The 8,960-nt window shown below is 46.6% G+C and overlaps 1 protein-coding gene and 1 non-coding gene across 2 annotated transcripts in view; both read left to right on the top strand.

The window, feature by feature from the left end:
* Nucleotides 1–7,113: 7,113 nt before the first annotated feature.
* TRNAL-AAG (transfer RNA leucine (anticodon AAG)) lies at nucleotides 7,114–7,195 on the top strand. Its single transcript has one exon. It is a non-coding gene; the product is annotated as a tRNA-Leu (tRNA).
* Nucleotides 7,196–7,375: 180 nt separating this feature from the next.
* POLR3E (RNA polymerase III subunit E) overlaps nucleotides 7,376–8,960 on the top strand; it is a 36,183-nt gene continuing 34,598 nt past the window's right edge. The window contains exon 1 of the mRNA XM_019649815.1: nucleotides 7,376–7,517. The gene's annotated coding sequence lies outside the window, so the exon portion shown is untranslated. The remainder of the gene's footprint in view (nucleotides 7,518–8,960) is intronic.

Below are 8,960 nucleotides of genomic sequence, written 5' to 3'. Positions count from 1 at the left end.
TGTCTCCTGGTAGCATATGAGTGGAGTTGCCAGGTGGAGGCAGAGGTGCACTGGAGGGTCCCATCTGGAAGAGGCAACTGTGATTTACCTCCACGGTGGGGAGCAGCGTGGCCCCATTTTCTGATTTTTCAAGAACTGCTGAAAATTGGGTTTTGTGATGCAAGGTCGTCATGATTTTTAACATTTCTCATCAGTTCCGAGTTTTTCAAAGCCCTTCCAGATGTGGCCCGGATGCTGTCCCGCTGCTTTGGTAGGTGAAACCTCTTTTTTTCTTGATGTTTCTCAGCGATAGACCAGAAGAAATAATCTTTACCTTTACAGAGTTGTCTTTAGTTCCAAAGAAGATAACACATGTTAAAGATGCCTTGTGACCCAGAGCTTAAGAACACCTTGGCTATTGGTTTCAAGCTAGTGGTGGTTTTCATTTTAAGTAACTTGACTGTTTGCATAGCTGTGAGGGTAGATGGAGCGCACATATTTAGGTCCATGCTCCTCAGTCCTCTCGGAAGTGACGAGAAAGAGATTGTCTTAATGGCATAAGCCCAAGAGGATGAGGAGGAAGAGGTGACGACAGCAACACAATTTTGGATGCTGGAAAGTGAGTGGGCTGTAATTGAAGTAGCGGACCCAAGAAGGCTGGATCCTAGGGGAGCGGTGGGGGAATCTGAGCAAGAACCTCCGAAAGGCTGAGGCACCTCTGGAAGGGGGAATGAAATGGGGCTAGAACTGTAGGGGTCAATTGGAAAGACTTCAAGCATCAAATTGCTAGACAAGCTCACCTCCCCTGTGGAGCCACCCAGCTGCCTGTGTCACTCGGCAGAAGCTGGGACACCAGGCACAGTAGAAAGAGGCTACTAGACTGAAAGGAGGGTGAAGCAGAAGTTTGGAGAAATCTCTAGGGAATCTGACCAGCCTCAGGTAAAAGACATAAAGTGCCCCCACCAGTGAAACAGGCTGGCCGGAGCACCTCCACAGGAAAGGCCCCAGCCAGCAAGCTCCACCCACACCTGCAGACACCTTACGAGAAGCCTGTTATTAAACTTGAACAGCCAGCCAATTATGTGTACGTCAGAAAAGCATTTCATACGAAAGACATCAAAGCCAACCATCAGAAGAAAACTTAAAAAAAATTATCTTTCATGTCTTTAGATAAGATCTGTCCCGTCTATGAAAAGAACAAGATGGGGTGTTAAAAATACACGCAACGGAAGAATTCTTATAAATTGTGCACTTAGAAAAATGAGTAACAACAGAAAGCCTGGAAAATAAAGTTGAGGGACTCTCCCAGGAAGTGGAATAATAACAAAAAAAAAAAACAAGATCAAAATAGAAAAAAATTCTAGGAATCGGAAGAACAGGCAAACTGGCCTGCACTACTTCCTCAGTGCGACGGTTACAATTGTTATCTTCTTGCTTTGTGGAGAAATTAGCTAAGGACAGCCTAAGATAATCTGTAGCTTTTTATTATTATTTTTTAACCTGTAGCTTTTTATTGATCTCTCCTTGGCCTCCTGAGATTTGGGACCAGAATTCTGAGATCTTAATTTCATAGTCAAAATTTTCATAGGCCTTTTAATATGAATTGAATTTGCATAGAGGTATAAATATATCATTTTTACTAAATTATATTTACCACATGTTGATTTAAATGTAAATAAATGTAATACAGTCCTACCAGTATACAGATCTTTTTTTAGCGATAAGCAAATACTTTTACTGTAATACAATTAGGGTTCTGAAAAGGCTTGGTGTCTTTCTTTCTACCTTACATATTTATCAGTATTTAAGATCACCAAAAAGAACTCACAAGTCCGGTTAGGACTGGTTTTGTTTTTTTCCCTTTACGAACCATTTGAGGTATCCACTTGTTTTTCTTTCTACATGCAGTACTTAATGTTTCTTTCTGACTCTGTGCATGATTTTCATTTTCCCAATTATGAACTAAATTCCAGAGAATTAGTGCCCTTAATATTAAGTGGTATCTGTTGGGGGGGGAGGGGGAAGTATAATAGTCTTAGTTAAAACAAAAGGAAGTTGTTCTTTTAATAAAAGGCTAGGAACCTAACTTAGAAGTTTGAGAAAGGACAGGGAAAACAGAGGGCAGGGAATCTTTAAAAAAAAAATTCAAGAACATTTCTCAGAACCGAAGGATGTGTGTTTCCAGAACAACAGGGCTCCTCAAGTAAGTACCTAGTACAGTACATAAAATTAGACCTATGCCAAGATTCATCTTCATGAAATTTCAGAGCATTGAGGACTGGGAAAAGATCCTGGAAGCTTCCAGGGGGAAAGAACCAGTTTCATAAACAGGGTGGAGAAGCAGCGTGACATCAGACTTCTCACCAGTAACCCTGGAAGTTGGAAGATGATGCCATCTAAATTCTGGAGAAAGTGTCCTTTAACCTGAAACCATATGCCCAAACCATAGAATAAAGATGTCTGCAAGGGCCGGCCGAGTGGCTCAGTTCGTTAAGACCTCGCTCAAGAGTGCAAGCTCTGAGCAATAGTGGTTCGAGTCCCGGCCTGAGCTGAGCTGCCAACAGGTGGCAGGATGGCTCAGCTAAAAAAAAAAAAAAAATGTATTCGACATGTTAAGTTCTCAAAAATAATCTCCCAGGTACTCATTCTCCAGAAGATACTGGAGGATTTGCTCTATCCAAAGTGGGGGGACTAATAAATGTTTGGCAGCCAGAAGAGGGAGGCCAAGTCAGTTCCCTGGATGAAGGGGAAGGGTGACCCCAAGTTGCCCTGAACCTCGAGCTGACTGCCCCTGCCAGGAGGCCTTGCGAGAAGTGTCTTCAAGAAGCTGAAGCGATAACTACCTCCTGCGCTTGTGTGTCCACTGTTTGAAGTTGAATTAGGGATGAATTCATAGAAACTGGGTGAGTTTTTTTTTTTCAGAAGGCAATTATGAACTATAAAAGTAAACTATATTTTTCAGAAAAGGAAGAAAGATTATAGTTGTGTGTACAGTTCATCTCAAGCTTAGCGAACAGCATTTACTAATTGCTCAAATGAAATTACAGTATGACTGTTAGGAGAGTTGGGGGAATGGGAGTGTTTGTGATGGTGGAGGTGGGGTGGGTAGAATTAAATTCTTATCCTCATTAGTAGGAAGGCAGGAGGGAATGCCTAAAGCTGATAGGGGGAAAAAAGCAGCAATGTAAGCCTGTTGTTTAGACATACGGAGATAAATACCAGAAGAATCTGCTAAAAGTAGGAAGTGGTTGCCTGGGGCGGAAGGGGCAGACATTCTGCTAATTTTGATAACATGCCTTACAGAATTAATACTGTACACATGTACAACTTTGATACAGTTATCAAATTAAAGAATTTAAAATATTTACTAAGTCAAAAATACTAAATATGCTAAGTTAAAAATTCATTATAGTCATGAATATATTGAGCATCTGCGGTTTTATTGAATCTGAGACACCCTTGATCTTAAGATGCACCATTATTTGATGAATTAATAAAAAAAACCACTGAAAATAAACTATATGCCATTGACCATAAGATGTAGGTTAATTTTCAAGATACTAAAATGTGAAAAAATATGTGTCTTAGGAACAATGATATATGGTATGTCAGACATCGGGCTGGGCATATACAGTTATCTCTGACCCAGCAACAAACCTTAACGTTGTGACCATTTCACAGATGAGAAAAATGAGGTTTAAAAGGGGTCATATAAGGAAAGCATTTGCCAAGAATGTTTTGATTCATCAAGAAGGAAAGTTGGAGGTTCAAAGAGCAGATGTCCTCAGAGTTCCAACATAAACAGTGCCAACTGATGCGTTATTCCCATGACCTACCAGCATCTTCCCAGGACACCAGAAGTGTTTGCAAGGCTGAAACTCAAAGGCATTGATGGAAGAGTGCCACTGGTCACAGAGCCTGCAGCCTGATCTGACTCAACACAGGAAATCTCATTCAGGTCTGTCAGATGGAGAGCTTTGAGTGGACGAGGTATAAGGTGACCACGTGTCCCAGTTTACCAGGGAGCTCTAATTCATGCCCGTGAATTAAACATTTGTTTCAGGAAAAAAGTGCGGTGGCCTCCCTGCTAAGGATGTGTGTGCTCTGCACACAACTAAAGTGCGTTTCCTCTGCAGGGACAAAGTTCCTTTGGGGGAGGCCTAGGTGATCTTATCGGTTCCTCGGTTGCAGGTAACAGAAATCAAAGCTGGCTAGTTTGAGCAAAAAAGCAATTTGTGGGGAGGAAGTCATCTACAGAATGGAAGGCAGAACTACAAGAACCAGACCTCAGAAAGGGAGGTGCCAGGGCAAGTATGGAGGAGATCTAGGAAGCAGAAGGTGACAGAGCATGCTAAAGGGAAAGACAAGCATGTTCCATTGAAGTTCACCATGCTCTTGCCTGACAAAGGTCAGTCAACTGGGTGGGTACAGAACGTGCTCCCGAGTACAAATCTCAGTGCCATTCATTTCATCAGAAAAACGCTTAAGCATTCTCACAGGAATGTTCATTTCTTTCTAGGAAATTCATGTGGCAAGGTTTGGTCTCAACCCACGTTTGGGATGATTTTCCTTTGACAGGTGCCAGAGAGTAAAGCGTGGAGGGGCTCCAGGACCGAGCCTCCTTGCCCACCCTCACTGACCACTGCTAAGGGCTTATGATATAGAGACAGACAGACCCCCTTCATCTGACAGCCCCTAGATTGGCAGTGGGGGACAAGTGGGCAGTGTTTGATCTGTGGTGCTAGCCTTTCTCCCCTCCACCTGCCCCATGAGTCAGGGGCAGGGACGTAAACACACCAAGGGATCCTTCAGGGTTCAGCCCTTCCCTCTCTGTGGGTCCAAGGAGCTCTGATGCAACGTTCTCCTTCAATCTCACCTCTGATTGTCACCAGACAGCTGTGTAATGGGACTGTGAGTCCGTTAAGTACCCCATTCGGTATGTACTTGTAGGGACAGACTTGAATGGCTCTAGCATGTTCTGGCAAAAATGTCTCTAGCACCATTTGATTCCTTACCATGCAAAGGCAGGGATATCGGTTACGACTGACAGCTACCAGGTGGCACTAGCTTTAGCAGAACAGGGATTTATTACAATGATAAAGAGATGTCTCCAAGAATCCCACTGGGTCCTGGGAAGGGTATTGAGCTGGAAGCCAGGAAATCCGGATATTTCTATGACTCTGCTCTTTTCATTTGATCTTTTTCCATGCACTGGTTTTCTCCCCTCCAGTCCATCTCACAGACGTGGCCGCCCCACGTACCCCTTTCTCCCTAGTCCCAGTAAGTCTCAGAGACTAACTCCAACACTTAAAACAGTCAGGGGAACCAATCAGGAACTCACCCAGTCCCAGTTCAGATGCTCAACCTGAGTTGTCTCTTCCCACAAAGCTCACTGGCTGCGGTGTGGGGACAGGGATGCACAGCACGAAGGGGGCTGCCAGGGACCCACTCTCTGAGCTGATCAGGCAATTCCTAGAAAAGTGGCGTTATGCAGAGATCCCAACAATTATGCTTCACCATGGGGACATTTCCTTTTGGGAAACCCAGCACACAACTCACAAATACAGCACTTCCTGGTACTACAGTCCCATGACTGGATCAACGCTTCTATTGATCTCAAGGGCGACTCCTCCTTTAGCTTCAAACCCCCCACAATGCCCAGCCTGTATCCCCAATAGACGGCTGCTTCTGTATTTTTTAAAAAAATTCCTTTAAAAGCAACAGACTACCTGCCCAGCCTGTATCCCCAATAGACGGCTGCTTCTGTATTTTTTTAAAAATTTCTTTAAAAGCAACAGACTTCCTTGTAGATCAATGAAACCTTTGCATAGCAACACTTAGGTTAAAAGTAAATGGAGAAATAAAACCAGGTAAAAGTGGAACTGAAGAGAAGGAGAAATATGGACTGCCCAAATGTTAACTTGGTTGCCAACTGGATATTAACCAGAAACTTGAATATATCAACTTCATATAAACAAACGCCCATATTCATAGTGTCAAATAAATTAGATCTATATGTGTCATAAAAGACATCAAAAACATAATGTTGGAGTAGAAAAAGTTGAAGAATGATATTGTTACATAGTAGTAATGTTTATGGAAATGAAAAACATAATAGAAGACCATACTATACATTTTTCATGGGTATATGTATAAAACACACACACACACACACACCACAAATATTTATATAGACATGGAAATTGTAAGAAATGGATTGGAAGGGTACACATCAAATTCATGACAACAGTTACAACGGGCAGAATGTTTAGGAGGGGGATTTTTATTTTTTATTTTTATTAATTTTTATTTCTAATGGTCTAATATAATTTTTAATGGAATTTTAAAAGGACAACATATTCATACCATTCCCTATGTAACTTTTAATAAAAAGTATACACATAGGAAAAGAATTGGAAATGAAATGCCAATAATATTAAGTCGTGGGAATATGGATGCTTATTTTTTTCCTTCGTGCTTTTTCTGTGTTTTAAAATACCTATACACATCAACATGGCTAGATGTTTCACAAACACAGTTGGTGAAAAAAGTCAACTGCAGATCCATACTGATAGTATGATAATATTTATGTAAAAACCCATACTCAATAAAAACAAAACATCTATTTTCTACGGAGACATATATCCGTATGAATATATCCGTATAAACTCACAGCAAAAAATACAAAGGATATAACTAAGCTGATAATAAATGGTTACATCTGCGGAGGGGCCTTAGGATGGGAGTCAAAGATTTTATTATTTTGCACTAGTTCCCGTATTATTTGTGCCCAGACCAGCTCCCGTGGGTTGGCCTTCGAAGCTCCTGGCGCGGGTTACAGCCGGAATCCATCATTTCTGCCTGCGATTCCTAACCCGAGTCGTGTGGGTTAACCTAAGATCTCCTGGTTAAACGTCCGACTCAATACAGGTTCTTAAACTGCTTTTCGCTTTAAAACCTATTTGGGACAAGTCTGGGTCTAAATGTCGGAGCAAAGATTTTCTTCTAACGACATGGCGTAATTAAATGCTTTCATCGCGAATAAAACGCGTGTTAAACTGGTAAAATGGTATTGGCATTGCAATCACTCCGAAGGATATTAAATAACTCTCTGGAAAAGAAAAGGAACGCACAGGTAGCGTGGCCGAGCGGTCTAAGGCGCTGGATTAAGGCTCCAGTCTCTTCGGGGGCGTGGGTTCGAATCCCACCGCTGCCAGGGTTCGCTTTTTGTCCCTACGGCCTTCACGCCACGTTGTTTTCGGCTCCGTTTTGCAGGCGCAGCAGCGCCCCCTGCTGCCAGTGGATCTAGCGGCCGGCGTGAATGGAGCGACGCAGGGGGCGGGCCCGCGCGGCGCCGGGGCGGGGCATTGTGGGTAAAAGGAAGCGTGAGGCCGGGCCGTGCTCCCCCCACGTGTCCGCTGGAGTTTCTCCGCTGGCAACATGGCCGCTGCCTGAGCAGAGAACCGGGCCGCCGCCGCCTCTGCAGCCCGCGGGGACCTGGGCCGTTGCCGCCGCCCGCCCGCGGCCGCCGCGGAGAGGTGAGTTCGCGGTGGCCGCGCTCGCCGGGATTGAGCCGGGCCGCACTCGCGAGGCGGCCCGCGGCTGTGCTGCCGAGTAGGCCGGGAGGCCCGCGCCATGCCCAGGGGCTGGGGCCGCCCGGGACTCGGGCGGGAGGGACGGGCAGCCTGACCCAGTAGACCCGGGCCGGTCGGGCACTCCACTTCGGCCCGGGAGTCCCGGAGGCCGCGGCCGCGGCTGCGGGCGGTGACTCAGGGTCCAGCCGCCTTCCCCCGCCCGGGTCGGGCGGGCCTCCTCCGGGAACACCTGTCCTGAGGAGGCCCGTGTCCGGCCGGCGTGGCGGCTGGTGGCTGCGTGGGGGGTGTGAGGAGGGGTCCTGACCACCGCAAGGAAGGTGTAGCCCGCTGGACAGCGCCGGGCCGGGGGCGGATACCAGCCTGCGGTCGTCGCAGCTGATCCAGATCAGCTCGGCCCGGCGTTCCGCGTTCACTGCTCTGGCCGCCGCCGCTCGGCGTTCATTCCTGACCGATCAGCCGGGGCGGTGTCAGCGAGCTGGTCGGCTAACCCGGTAAACACAGACCGTGGTTCTGTCCGTTGGCTCTGGAGTCGTCGGGTTTGGGGCCAAACGCAGAGGTCTGAGCAGTCGCTCCACCTTCTTCACCTGTGAAATAGGCTCACACTTTGCTCCCTCCCTGGAGTGTGGCCCAGGCTGAGACGGGGGAGCCCCCAGTCTGCAGCGTGGGAGGTGCGGCTGGGTCCCAGACCCTCGTACGTGGGAAGAAAACAAGTTGCCTATTGGTAACAGACCCCCTCCCAGGTTACACCGATTACAGCGTTTAACTCTCACTACCGCGGCCTGGGGGGCGGGGCTTGTCACCGTTTGGAGGATGAAAAGTGTGAAAGCGCTGAGGCCAAACAGCCCTGGTGGGCCACGGGCGGTGAGCAGCAGACGTGGGGCTTGAACCTGTGCAGTCCTGCTTGGGAGTCTAAGCTCTTACCCATCACGCCATGCTCGCTTCTGTTGAAGAGGGGGTGCAGCACAGCAGTTAGGAATGAGAATAAGGATCTTTGCCATCAGCTAGACCCGGGGATCCGCGCTGGTTCCACCGTTCTCCAGTGTTGTGACCTTGGCAAGCTGCTTACGCTCCGAGCCCCCCGTTTCCTCCCTTCTTGATTGCAAATCTTGACTTAGAGGGCTATTGGGAAGATTCCATGAGAATGTATGCCAAGTCCTCGTTAGAGAAGGTTCTCATGCTGTTTTAGGCTTAATTATTGTAGTTCTTGTACCCGAGGCCAGCTCTGCCTTAACAGAGGTGGAGACAGGTGATGCAGAGAGGGGAGATGCCTTGTTCAGGGGGTCTAGAGCGAATTAGAAGCCAGGCCCTGAGACTCTTTCTGCTGGGGCTCTGTCCCCCAAGTCCTTTGTGTTTTGTCCTCTCAGACCTCTCCCTCACTAGCTGGAG

The sequence above is a fragment of the Hipposideros armiger genome, unplaced genomic scaffold (genome assembly GCF_001890085.2).
Source record: "Hipposideros armiger isolate ML-2016 unplaced genomic scaffold, ASM189008v1 scaffold_135, whole genome shotgun sequence".
Classification (NCBI taxonomy): domain Eukaryota; kingdom Metazoa; phylum Chordata; class Mammalia; order Chiroptera; family Hipposideridae; genus Hipposideros; species Hipposideros armiger.
The sequence above is the reverse complement of the archived record's forward strand: the minus strand, read 5'-3'. Positions and strand labels throughout refer to the sequence as shown.